The 14398-nt window shown below is 45.1% G+C and overlaps 1 long non-coding RNA gene across 2 annotated transcripts in view; it reads right to left on the bottom strand.

The window, feature by feature from the left end:
- The window catches only part of LOC138526913 (uncharacterized), a 43369-nt gene that overhangs the window by 28363 nt on the left and 608 nt on the right, over positions 1-14398 (bottom strand). For both annotated transcript variants that reach the window (XR_011283772.1, XR_011283773.1), the window contains exons 2-4: positions 1931-1990; positions 1662-1722; positions 700-831 (exon numbers count right to left, since the gene is read on the bottom strand). This is a non-coding gene — a long non-coding RNA (uncharacterized lncRNA). The remainder of the gene's footprint in view (positions 1-699; positions 832-1661; positions 1723-1930; positions 1991-14398) is intronic.

The following is a 14398-nucleotide window of genomic DNA, read 5'->3' as shown; positions in this document are numbered from 1 at the left end:
ACATTTCAGCATCATTATAATCTCCATCAAGCAGCTGCCGAATACAATGTATTTGCGCGCCTTTATTAGACTATCATCCTGCATGAATGTTGTTTCTGACCCAACTGTGGTTGACATATCAGTCCAACTGGACAAACTGTAGTCGAGATCTTTGTCTAGTCGCTCGGTCATTTGTGTTGATGCTTCAGTCTCTGCTATTTCAGCTTCTGCTGCTTGAACACGAATCGGAGAAAACATCAATGTTGATTGTTTTTGGGTTGCCATTTTTTGGCGGGTGTCGATTCTGTCAAGTGGTCTGCGTCTAATTCAAAAGCATCTTCATTTCATTCAGTTTCATCTTCATCTGGTGGAGCTCTCGCATTGTAGCAATGGTCCAACAACACTTTGCTGGCTTCAACTGTGACATTCAATACATTTTCTGGCCATTGGGCAAAAGCATCTTGAGTCTGCTTATTGATTTGAACACGCTGTGCCTCAAATAATAGTTGCTCCATGGTCAAATCAGTTTGGCAAGCAGCATCTCTGACTTCTGTAGCTGGCTGTGCATAGTTCGTACACCATCGGGCAACCAGAAGACAGGTTGGAAAAACATGTTCAATGTAAATCCAACATACAGTATATGGCACTTTAGATTTTTTAAAAAGCATGTTATGAAGGCACCAGCACAAAACACTGTTTGAAAATGAAATTGTAAATTACCGTAGCTTTCTTGGTTTTCTGTGAAACCTTCTTCTTCTTCTTCTTCTTTACTGTAAGGACTGCACCAGCAAGCTGGTCCACCGACTCGGATCCACATGCCTCCTCTTCTATATCCCAATCTTGTATACATCCCTAGAAGAGTATCCATTAAAAATAAATCATTCGTATTTGAAATCATATTATTCCATTGCACACATTGCTTACACAGATACCCTCGTACACGTCAATTAGTCAAAATATACATTTTGAATTTCCCCAGATTGATAGCTAGTTTACTCGATGAAAGATGACTGTGCGAAACCCACTGTTACACCTAATATGGTTATCGGTTCTATATCCCGACTCTCGTACGCGGCGCGAGAGTTCGTGTAGATTTCAATCTGCTCCTACTACTTACTTTCCTCACTTCTTTACGCTGTTATCTCTAATAGCTGTGACGTCCTTTATTTTCTTCTTAGTGAAACCCACCGGGCTTTAAGCCAATGGTCTTTCCACCCTTACGGGTTCTGCTAGCCTCTTCAGCGACTCTATCATGTGTGTTACTACGTACCTATTCTTACGGCCCTTTACTTTTGTCAATCATTCTCTGGAGATTCTTTATCATTGTTCTAATCCTATTTTCCCCGTAGCACTTCTGATTCTAGCCACAGCACCAGAAGAAGTAGGAGATCCTACCCGGAAGTACAGGAAAGGGATTTCCCTTCGGTTTATTGGCTCAGGCGGTAAGGGAAGCATTTTGCGTTTCAAGACAAAGCCACTTGCACAAGACTTGAAGATTTATAACCTTATCCTTCTTTAGCTCATTTAGATTAGGAGTGAGCCTCTTCCCGCCTTTTTTTTTTATTGAAAGGTTGCACTGAAGCAATTTTCAAAAGATGCTCGCTTATAATAATGTCAATGTCTAATGGTATCAGATCTAGGACCAACTTTCTTTCATTCGAGGGAACTGTCAGTACACATACCTATGGCTCTGTATCAAGCTCCGAAGGATGGTGTAATTGTAGTCCAAGTACCAGCATCACCCTGTAAAACAATTACTTGTTTTAGTATGGATGAAAGAAAGTGAAATTGAACACACACACAATGTGATGCAGACAATGGTACATATCAATAAAAACCCATAAATGAAACATTATGTAAACAAACGACAGTATACGTAAATTTGATCATATTATCTCAAAATCCATGCATAAAACATTTTCTCCGAAACTGTATAGCTAATTAAAACTACCTGATGCGCACTCGAAGTTGTTGTTGACTCCAGGAAAGACATGGATGCAGAATCTTGCTTCTTCACATTCAGTGCATTATCATGGAGTTGTAAAGGGAAAATTAGATTTGATTTAGAAATGCTAACCTAAAAAAATGACATGTAAAGCACCCGATTACGAAAAGATTATGCTCATTTCCAAGGGCACTATAACATAGTTGTCTGTGCCCATAAATCATTTTCCATGATGCTCCTAAAACCAATGATCTTGATTTCCTAGCCCTAAAAGAAACCTGGCTTCTTGAGGCATCAGTACCGGGTAGGGCGTCGCTAGCCATCCCGGAAAAATACTCTATCCTCAGAGCTGAAAGACCTAACTCTAGAGGAGGAGGCGTAGCGATCATCTCCAAATCCTCCCTAGACTTCAGATCAGCCTCTTCAGTGTCATTCACATCCTGCAAGATACTCACAGCCAAATTGCAAACCTCCCCCACAAGTACGATAACCCTCCACCTCATATACAGACCCCCAGGGGTCTTTGAAGAAGACCTCACATCTCTCATTGCTGAAAACTCGAAACCCTCAGCACAAATTATTATCCTCGGGGACTTCAACGACCCAAAAGATGCACATGCTGCATCCCTAGCCAATGTCCTAACAGAACATGACTTCACACAACTCAATGCACTCCCCACACAAATCAATGCACTCCCCACCCACCAAAAGGGCAGAATCCTTGACTGGGTAGCAACTTACAATTGCAACACAACCTCTAAGGACCCCCAACCTCTGGCATGGACAGATCATCACCTGATCCCTCTTGAGGTCAATATTAATCATGTACTACCCAATAAATACCCCCTGGCACCAGCCTGTCCCACCAGGAACAAACGCAACATTACTGCTAAGCCCTACTACCCCTGGTCCTACCTACCCTCAACGCTCTCCCGGCCAATGCTGATTTAAACCTACTGATTGACACCTTCAATGACTCCATGGCTAAGGTGATGGAAACCATTGCCCTGCTGAAACTATGTAAAGTTAAACCAAAAGCTCATCTGAACTCGTGGTACACCCCTGAACTTAAATTACTCAGAAAAAAGAAAGCTAAGGCACAACTGACATGGAAGACCAACCCCTCCGTGGAAAACAAATCTAACCTCACGAACATAACCTCTCTATACAAAAGTGAGATAATGTGCACTAAAAAAGATGCATACAACACCAGGATTGTTCAGGCAGGGTCCTCCATTAAAGAATTTTTTAAAATTCTGAAAGAACTAGAAAACCCTAGTTCACCTCCAGTCACCTGCTTGAAAGACAAATCCTGGGGCACCAGCATCCAAAACGCCCTTAACAACAAAATTACAGGACTCCAAACCAAAATTGAGGACAAACGCCAACAACTCTCCAATAACAAGGTCAACACCCTGGCCTACCTACGCCCAACAATACCAGGTCGGGCTTCACATTTAAGAAAGTTACCACGGCTGAAGTTCAAAAAATCATCACCTCCTTAAAACCATCGAACTGCAAAGGGGACAGCTGTCCCGCCCAGATCATAAAAGACGCAGCTAGAGAGCTTTCCCCCTTCATCACCAAACTTATTAACCTATCCTTCATCAATAACTCAGTCCCTAGCAACCTAAAACAATCATGGGCTCTCCCACTCTTGAAAAAACAATCCATAGACCCAACCATACCCACCACCAACTGCAGGCCTATCACCAGAGTCCCATTCCTACTGAAAATCCTGGACAGAGTCGCTTACATCCAAATTCAGGAATACCTGGAATCCAACCAACTGCTAGGAATACATCAATCTGGCTTCAGACCTCAACATGGAACAGGAACTGCCCTTGTTAATCTCAAAAGTCAGATTGATGAAATCAAAGACAAAGGCAATGCCGCGATTATACTCCTCCTCACCTCTCAGCGGCCTTGGACTTGGTCAGCCACAAAATCCTTTGCAGTCACCTAGCCACCGCAGCTCACTTTTCCTCCTCTGCCATCACCTGGATACAATCCTTCCTGGCAAATAGAACGATGCGGGTTTTCTCAACAACAGCTGCAGCAGACCCCATCCCCATCTCATGCGGGGTCCCACATGCTCCTGTGTATCCCCCACTTTGTACAACATATTTACAAAGGCTCTATTTGACCAACTGGGCCGTCTGGGTATCACCTACACGAATTACGCAGATGACACCCAGATACTCCTCACCATCACAGGCAATTACCAAGCAGACGTCACCCGGATCAACAAAATATTCTCCACCATTCAGGCATGGATGGCCTCTCATGGTCTCTGTCTGAATGATGAGAAGACAGAGCTCCTCATCGTTGGCTCCCCCAGCAACCTAACTAAACTTAATCCCAGTTACAATAATATAACGATCGATGGTCACACCATCCCTATTGCCAAAAGCGTGAAAACCCTCAGCTTCTACCTGGATGCCAACACTAACCTCCCCAAACAAACCAATATGATCGCCTCACCCTCAGCCTATACCGGCAAGCTCATCAGGGCCTGCAGACCTTTCTTATCATCCAATAGCTGCCTCACCCTCGCCAGAGCCCTAATACAATCCGAACTGGACTACTGCAACAGCCTGTACCTAGGTGCTAACCAATCCGTAATTAACATATTACAGGTACTACAAAATAACGCACTGCGCACAGCCCTCAACATTCCCAGGCGAGAGCATATCTCCACTGCTAGGAAATCTTGCAAATGGCTCTCCATACGCCAGAAAATTGATTTGAAAACCATCTGCCTCACGTACAAGTCCCTTAATCACCTAGCACCACCATATCTAACTAACAAATTCACCATGAAACCTGCCACCAGAACCACTAGATCCTCCAACACTCTATGCTTGACAGTGCCCAGATTCCGCTTAAAAAGAGCTGGAGGGACCAGCTTCACAGTACTTGCCTCCCAACTCTGGAACACCCTACCTCTCAACATCAAAACCATTGCGTCCTTCCAGATCTTTAGGAAGCAGGTTATCAGCTGGCTCCTGAACAAAGAGTAGCACCACTGACACCTGACTTCACTTCTCCCTGCACGGTTAACTGCTGCATGTACTGTAAATGACTGTATATTGAAATTGTATATTGCATACTGTATATTGTTTAAACTTATAACTGTAAATTGTATACCTTTATATAATATTTGTATGTAGTATAACTATATATGTATTAAGTATGTAACACAAAGATACTTCACAATTGTGTAACCGTCTTCTTAAGCGCCCTTCTACCTCTGGGTTTGGAGCGCTATACAAATAAATAAAACAAACAAACAAGGACAGATGTTTAGCAAAATGTGGTTTAGTTATAAAGCTGTCATGATGCCTACCCCCGGGCATCAGGACCAAGCCCATCAGCTCCGGGAGCAGGTATCCAGATACTTATTAAAACCCCAACGGCCACGGCTGGGGGCTGTTTGGGTTCAGTCCTGGCGCCAAGTTCATCATGGAAATCAGTCCTGGCACCATAGACGCCAGGCTCATAGACTTTACTTACCTGATGCAGACCATGCTGCTAGTGAGTCCAAGCCAACGTGAGGCCTGGATGGGACTATTTTACTACAGGGACTATTTTTTACTCAGGCGTGGTTCTAGGAACTTCTTACCTGGAACTACTTTGGAGGCTATTTAAACCACGCCAGAACAACAGCACACGCTTCGCGTTATTTTGCATCCAGCAGCGTAACGCTCACCGTGCCTACAGTCTGCATCCAGTCTTCTGCCATGCCTGCCTCGAATCTGGAGCTCCTAAAACCAAGAGGAAAGAAAAGGACAAGATTAGAAAACAAACCATTTCGAATTCCTCACCTGATTTCGGATCCATCTCGCCTCCGGACCTGGAAAGAACATCATTTCTGTATGCGTCGCATCTCCAGCTGCAGCGCCGCGCCATACTCACCAGTACTCGCAGCATCTTTCGATTCAGCGCTGCCTCTATCATTTCTTCGCCGAACTCCGGCACCTGAGGGACAAAAGAAAACAACAAGGTGAGCCGACAAAACCAACAAATAAAACACTTATCATCATAGACTTACCTGATTACCACCGGAGGCATTATTCTATAACCCTCCACATCTTCATGTGCTGCACCTGCAAAGGGAGAGAAAACAACACGTTAAACACCGGCAATATTTACCGGACGGCGTCGGGTAATACAGACTCTTACCTGAGCGCCACCAACTGCCACGAGGGGTATCTTCTCACGATCTTAGTTGCAAGACAAGGAAGGAAGGGGGGGAACAAGAGTGAATCATCGGACATATTGAACTCTATGAACTTGATACTTACCGACCCTTGCCAGGAACCTCAGAGTCAATACTCTCCGGAACTCTCCCACGCCTTCAAACCAGTGAAGTAACTGGCATCAACGCGCCCCTGCAATCCTCGCAGGATGGAGAGCTCATCATTTAAAAACATAAGGTGAGGTTCCTAAAAGGGGATTTCGGAGGTGACAAGAAGGGAGAACGAGAACAGTGGGAGGGGGCTATCACTCATATTCACGGGTGGCTAAATCCCTTTCTCCACTTGCAGGAGAATACTTCTACGGATCAAGCAGACGAGCTTAGGCGGGCCAGTCCAGACAGTCATCTCGGCACTACGCATCACGTTGGTGGAGACCGCAGCTGTCCGGGTCCGATCGACGCCCCTGTGGGAACCAGGTGAGCATAATAAAAGCAATACAATCTTGTAAATATGAAAACTATTATAAGGGACATTTACACCTAAAACACCAATCCGTCCATGTAGTTACCTGTTCAGTACCCCAAGGCCTACAGCTAAAGAACCGTGACTCATCTGAGGCAGCGTGTGCATGGATCGAGTCGGAATTGCGTTTGGAAGCAATTTACGAGACGTTCTGAGTCGATGCTTCTTTGTGTACTGCGATTGGTCATACATATTTGTGGCAAAGTGCAGGCTGCAGATGCGGAATCGATCACCCCTCGAGTCCCCCAAGACTTGATGGGCTCTACTTTCAAGCTCTTCTGGCGCAAATCTGCAATATCTGACCCATTCTCTTATTAGATCTATATTGCTCGGGAATACATGCATTGTAGTGCCTTTAGGTTTGTTATGGCTCTTAGAGCGGCAACCAGAAACCTTACATGCAGGCATTGTTGGAAATTCTTATATATATTTTAAAAAAAAGTCAACAGTATTAATTACTTTGCATAAAAGCGTGAGAAAGATGGAATTATATCATACATTTTTCTATGCAATCTATGTCTTGGTCACCGAAGCAAAACCTTTTCTAGCGTAGGCGGCTGTATAATAGGATAACTTTCATACACAATTCATTGATGTGACAGAAATCGTTACATGTTAGACACGGTCCGTGAAGGATGCAATTCGATCCCAATTGACACTGATGACAATTGCTATATATCGATAACATAAGAAATTAAACTCAAGTCAATGGCAATGAGATGAATGAACATTACACTACTGGATACGTTCGTTCGAAATAGAAATTTAAAGATCAAGGTAAAGATCTAAGAGATATGAATAGGTGACCTGCCCTTTCCTTGACCAACAAACAGTTAGATTCAGCAAGCAGGGCAGTTAGTAGCAGGAGAACAGGGAGATGTTCACAGGTAGCACGATGACGAGATGTCTCGCAGTGGTCACAGAAGTCCTCAGGTAGCACGTTCACGAGTTGACTTGCAGTGCTCAAAGATGTTCTCATGATAAATATCAAGAGGTTTATAAAGAATTAGAAAAGTGGGTGTGTATGTGAATGAATGACGTGTATATGGCGTGGTCTTATGTGGATTGGAGGGGCGCGACCTGCTTCAAGTGGATCATGCCTGGAGACACGAGGTCTGAGGAGGGCATGTGAACAATAAGATACATTTGAAGTGTACATGGCGTTTGGCACCTTGGCCGCTCCAACCCCTGCCAGCCCCCTTTGGCAGCACACAACCGCTGGTGCCAACTGCCTTTGATAATGGAGGCGGGATGGACGCGCCCGAGGCGTGCAGGAAAGGGCCGGAACACTGCTGAATGGAGACACACTTGATTCACTGAAAAACTGAAACAACCATTGATAAAAGTTCTGTTGTGTTTTATTTATTTGCTGATTTTGATGGCACAAATGTACTACACATTATAAAGTTCTGGTTGCAGCACAGTATTTGTATTTATTTTATTTATAGAGCGCACCAGGCCCGAAGGCAACCAGGGGCGTATTTTAGTTACAACATGATAGGGCAGTCAAGGCAGTACAATTAAATTACAATAACATTATAAACATATATACATAATGCAGATGTGTGTGGGGTCAGACAGGCCTATGTACAAGAGATGGCTAGCGTGTGGGCTGTGGAAGGCGTGTAGGTGTAGGGTCTTGGGCGGTGAGCCAGGTTTTAGCCAAGTTTTTGAATCTGTAGAAGGACGGTTCAGATCTTAGCAAGTTAGGAAGCGAGTTCCAGAGTTTCGCTGCCATGACAGGGAAGCTAGCTCCACCGGATCTTTGAAGGTTAAAACGAGGTATTGCGAGGCAGTTAGTCTGAGTAGTTCTCCGAGGTCTGTTGGTGTTGAGGGGGGTGAATCTGTTGGCTAAGTAGGGGGGGCTTGGTTGGAAAGGCATTTGTGAGTGAGAGCAAGTGTTTTCAGGGTAATTCGTTGAGGGATGGAGAGCCAACGCAAATTATGTCTGGTATCCGCGATGTGTTGGTTCCTGGGGATGTTGAGAGCGGCTCTAATAGCGTTATTTTGGACGACTTGTAACTTCTTTAAGTTTTATTTTATTTAGCATTTGTATAGCGCAAAACCACTGACCCTAAGGCTCAAGGGCGCTGACAAAATACAGAAACAAATAAAGAGACATCCAGACGGGATATATAGAGCCAGAAGAAAGAAACCAGGACCATGATGGTATTAGTTAAATAAATAGGTTTTAAGACCCTTTCTAGATACTCTGCTAGAGCTTTCGGTTCTGAGTTTCAATGGAAGGTTGTTCCAGGCAGTGGGGGCAGCAGAGTAAAAGGCTCTGACCTTAGTCTGAGAAAGTCTGCAGTTAGGGACAATAAGCTGGAAGAGATCATTAGATCTGAGGCAGTAGTTGCTAGTTCTAGGCTTAAGTTCCTCATTGAGGTAAATAGGACCAGAATTGTTCATACAGTTGAAGGATATAGACAGGAGGCGAAAGAGAATACGAACCTTAATAGGAAGCCAATGAAGCTCCCTTCTTGACTGGGAAAAATGATCTTATCTCTTTTTGTCCATAACGACCCTAACAGCGTTATTCTGTACTACCTGCAATCTATTTACTTCACATTTTGGAAGACCAATCAGGAGGCTACTACAGTAGTCAATCCTTGAGCTAATCAGAGCTCGGGCCAGTGTTTCTCTGCTGGTTTGTGAGAGAAAGGGTCGTGCGTGGGAGAGTAGTTTTATATAATACGAGGAAGAGGAGACCAGATTACTAACCTGCGCTTTCATATTCAGGTTACAGTCCAAATAGATCCCTAATATTTTAACTTTTTTCTTGATCTTTATGAAACAATTATCAATCACAAGCTGGGAGTATAAATCCTCCAGTTTGCGAATTTTTGGGTCAGTGCCCACGAGCATGAGTTCTGTTTTGTTAGTGTTAAGGCCAATCCATTGGCACACATCCAACTTTGAATGAGCGAATATATCCTGTTGATTTTGGCTTCATCATCCGCGAAGACACCCGTAATAGGAATAATGCACTGGGTATCGTCAGCGTAGTTGGTGAACTCTATATTTGTTGTCTAGAAAGTCAAGAAATGGAACCGTAAAGATGTTATAAAAGATTGGGGAGAGACAAGCTCCCTCCGGGACTCCCTGCGTCAGATCAATGGGGTTGGCTTCTGCTGCATTACTGCTCACTCGCCATTGGCGCTCTTTCAAGAAAGAGGCGACCCATGCGGCCGCAGGAGCGGAAAAGCCCGCAACCTCCTTCAACCAGTGGACCAAAACTGAGTGGTCCACCAGGTCGAAGGCGTCAGAGAGGTCCAGCAGCATCAGCATGATCGGTGTGCCTTGATCCATAAGGCGAAGAAGCCTGGATTTTAAATCCAGCACGGCAGACTCTGTACCATGTTTTTCCTTAAAACCAGATTGTCTATTATTTAAGACATCAGTAGTTCTCAAGATGTGCTAATAATTGAGAATACGCAACTCTATTGAGGGTGTTGAGCAGGAAAGGCGAGTTGGAAATAGGACGATAGTTCAATGGATCATCGGGGGATAGATCCGTTTTTTTAAATAATGGAGTCACCCAGGATTGTTTTATGCATGTAGGCACAGCACTGTCCCTGAAGGATGCATTAACAAACTTACATAAAGTAGGAATAAGTGAAGGGTCGCAGGCTTTAATTGTGAGTGCCGGGCATACGTCACCCTTACAGTTAGATGGTTTAAGGTTTTGAATTATCGCTGTAAGGTCGATGTTACAGCTGTTGGTGCCCAGATAGAGGGCATTACAATAGTCCATTTTTGACAACACAAGGGTTCTAGCAAGAGTGACACAATTGGCTGGTGAAAGGAAAGGGCGGCTGGCTATAATAAGCTTGCAGGTGTATGCCCCTGCGGAGGCAACTGCATTTGTTTTTCTGGCCAAGGATAAGGTAGAGTCAAGGTATATCCCTAACGTTTTAGTATCCTTAGATGCCTTGATAGTATTACAGTCAATGATGGAGTTAAAATGCAAGGTCAGTTTGGAACGTTTTTGAGGAGAACCAAGGATGAGGAGCTCTGTCTTCTCGTCATTTAGACAAAGTCGGTGTTGCGCCATCCAGGCTTGGATGACTAAATAGATAGCATTTACAGAAAGAGAGTCAGTGTCATAATCTCCTGTAATTGGGATGAGTATCAGTGAGAGGAAAATCCCCTGTACTGACCGCTGTCACTGGGGAAAGTTTCTCTAATGGCACCAACGACACAGGTGGGTATTACTCGTCGAACGCGGTGTCCAAGCCTCCCATGAAGCCACCATGTAAGCGAACGATAGGCCACCAGCCTGTACCACCTGTGAAAGAGAAAGATACCAACTGTTTTTAAATTAACAAGATAAGTGTATTGAACCGTAGTTGACAATGACAAATCTTGTATCCAATGGCATTGTTGCAAGTACTTAGACACTGTACAATATTGAACGACTATGCATTCCATTACATTTGGGACACAAAGAAATATTGCTTCATGGCTGTACATGAAATAAACATAAGGAGACCACTATGATGTCCCCAAATTGCGAGTGATGTATAGAATTGCAAGACTACATTAGTTTGGCATTCATAGATCAAAGTTACGACAATATAGGAGACAATCATGAAATGGTAGTAGTCTAAGTGACATCACAACTAGAGTACACTTACTTGTTACTTGGATTGCGAGGGCAAACTGTTGCCCGAAGTTTGGGAATCACCATCATAATCCTCAACATGGACCGTGTGAGGCAGGCTGCCCTGAAGTCTGGCAGCTTGGTAACGCATTGCGGACATGTCTCACCTACCGATATGTAGGACAAGCATCCAGAGTTTTCTTGGCATCAGCAGTTCTCCTCCTCGGTTGGCATCAGCGGGCGTCAATTTCAGGTACACCAGGTGGAAAAGCCGTCCATGTAACTAGGCTCAGGCTCTTGATCTGTTGAATCGTCCTCCCAACTGTTGTCCGAAGCCCCATTGTTTGTGCATCTTTATCTTTTAAGTAATTCCGCCTCAGAATACTCCAGCTCGTACTGGTAGGGCTGTATTGTTGCCATTATGGGGCAAAAAAAAAAAATGGATAGTAATCGTACTAGTATCTGTAGCAACGACGGTAGCCGACCAGAGCACAGAAACGAGGCACAGGATACTAAAAAAAAAAAAAAGACAGTGAAACGATTGGAAAAGCAAATCTGATGTCTGATGAGAAGCGGTCTGTTTATACTTATTGAGGAAAGAGGCGTCCTGCCATTTCCATGGAGACGCGTCATTAGCTGAATCGCAGAGAATGTTGACACGAGACCTGCATTGGTGTTGTGAAATGTGCAGTATGCGTCTAGTGATCTCAGCCTCAGGGGCGGGGGATATGATTTAGTGCCACCAGGGCAGTCCACCTTGGGCGATGCGGCAACGATAAGATTATCACAAGATGGCCGCACCCTGCTGCCTGTTTTCGCATGTGTAAAAAAAAAAAAAAACAGGAAAACTACGGTAAGGTGCATAGAAAATGTTTGTACGATCGATCAAAGTATGCTTAAAAACACATGTCCGAACCCTCGGGACTATAATATTTTTGAGCACACTATTCCTTTAAGTTTCCCAAGCCATTTGCAAAGGTTGGGATATTTTGACTGAATAACTTCTGTCGAGATTGGACGGTCCCCAGCGTTAGTGTCGGACATGGTGAGTATCGTTTCTATTGGTGATCCAGAGGATTGAATCACTTCACAGTCCTGGTAGTGGAAGGCTATTAGCCCCAGCTCACTCACGGTGTGGTAACCCAGCAGGCAGCGACCCTTTGTGGGGCTATTATGCGGATTAAGGTGTTGACTGAACACCCATTGTGGACTAGGGTGCATCCTAGGGTGCATCGAAATAGTCCTACGGAGTGCTGGGGCTGGGTGACACCCCACTGGAATATTCTCGGTGTCTTTGTAAGGGTCGGCTTCTCAGGCATTTGTAGTAACTCCTGTTCCCCCATTATGTTGACTGGTGCTCCCGAGTCCACCAAGAAGCAGTAATGTCTGTTCCCTAGGTTTACAGGGACTCCTTCGCTTCTTGATCATTTCTAATGAGGTCGACGTATTCATCCGCTTGCGCGTGATCAGTCATAGGCGTAGTCATATGAATGCCCCGATTGTTGTTGATGGGTCTCCCAGATGTTGGTACTGCCGTGGGGGCACATATTCATCCTGAACCGTGTGCACGTCCCATTGATCATAACTTAGCTCGGGGTACTGCAATGTCATCTCGTTCATGGCTCCCATGAACCGCGGTTAACTTTGGAACTGTGTTTGTTTGGGGCGTGGAGCGTAGTGTGGCTGTTGGAATGCCCTGCTGAAATGTCTACCCTGTGGTGGGGGGGTTCAATCTGTGGGTTAGAGCATTTTTGGGTGAGTGCCGAGAATGTTCCGGCATGTGGGAAATTAATTCCGCCTCAGTAGCATTGCCTTTTAGTTTGTTGAAATGTATGGTTGTTAGGCCGTCCTGCGGGCGGACCCTGCCCTGCGATCCACTGAGGGTGTTTTGCTTTGATGGATTCATTTTGCAACCCTTTGTCCATTGGCGTGTTCTCAATGGATGCCGCTTGTGCATCAACTCTCTCAAATATTCTTACAAGTTCACCGACTTCGTTGATGGTTCAAGTTTTTTAAGGAGTTTTCTGAATGTTGGTTGTATCGCCTCTTCAACTGACAATTCATGAAACCGGCAGTGTGTGTGCTTTAGCCGCAGGCGTGTGATGACGGTCTATGGTTTTATCAGTTCTTTGAGGGCACTGGTTGAAAACGTACTGCTCTTAGTCTCCGTTTGGTTCTATGATGAGTTGTTGAGCGCCATGATGAGTGATGCATAGGTGTCTCTCATTTGGCGGGATTGTCTTGACTATTGTTTTTATCACTCCTTGTATGTCGAGGCCATGACTGGGGTAGAGTTCCCCGTCTTGTTGGGGAGTTTGGGCTGCTCATGATCACCCAAGTGTTGTATGGAGGTTGCTCGCTCTCGCATTATTAGTGTCTCTCTGGTGGGTATCTGGGTCGTTGGGTGTGGCGCCTGTTGTGTCCTGGGGCTTGTGCCTGTTGAAAGTAGGGCTTATGAAAACATTGACTGTAGGAATGGCTGTATTAGGCTTTGCCACAAACAGGTGGTGGTGAGGCCTTTTTTTTCCCCTTGTAGGATCTCCCCTGAGGCTTTGTTTCTTTCCCGGCTTGTGCCGTTTCTTGCCTGGGCTCAGCCTGGTGGTGCTGCCACCTGCATGAGTGCGCCGTGTTGCCCGTCTGTGGCAGCTCCCTCACACGTGGGTCGAGAGATCTCCTGTGTGCTGCACTGCATGGCTCATGCAGAGTGGGACTTCTCTTTCTTTTGGTGGGATAGCCGTATTATTCACCTTATGCGGGATGGTGGACTGCCGTGCGGATGAGGGAGGATCACCTGGTACACTGGATGATGGCAGACTGCCATTGGAGGTAGGAGGGAATCGCCTGGCAGCGCTCCAGGCACTGGGTGAGGCGGATGCTGGTGTGCAGAAAAAACCTAGTCCCCAGTTGTTGTACCGGAGTACAGATAAAGGATGCAACACCAGCTTAGGGCACTCCTTCCCTTTATTATCTACTTTAGCAAATACAAATGTCAACTGCCCCTTTCCACCTCCCGTTTCCTGCTCGTTTCCCCGAGTCCTGTTAAAGACACACTAGTCTCCAACAGGTAGAAAAAACAATTGCGGTTTACTGTACGAACCCTAAGAACAAAAAGTATACTACTAAAGTGAATTTCTGTCCCCTGCC

The sequence above is a fragment of the Ambystoma mexicanum genome, chromosome 14 (genome assembly GCF_040938575.1).
Source record: "Ambystoma mexicanum isolate Mex_15411 chromosome 14, UKY_AmexF1_1, whole genome shotgun sequence".
Lineage (NCBI taxonomy): Eukaryota > Metazoa > Chordata > Amphibia > Caudata > Ambystomatidae > Ambystoma > Ambystoma mexicanum.
Note: the sequence above shows the minus strand (reverse complement) of the source record. Positions and strands in the feature narration are given on the sequence as shown.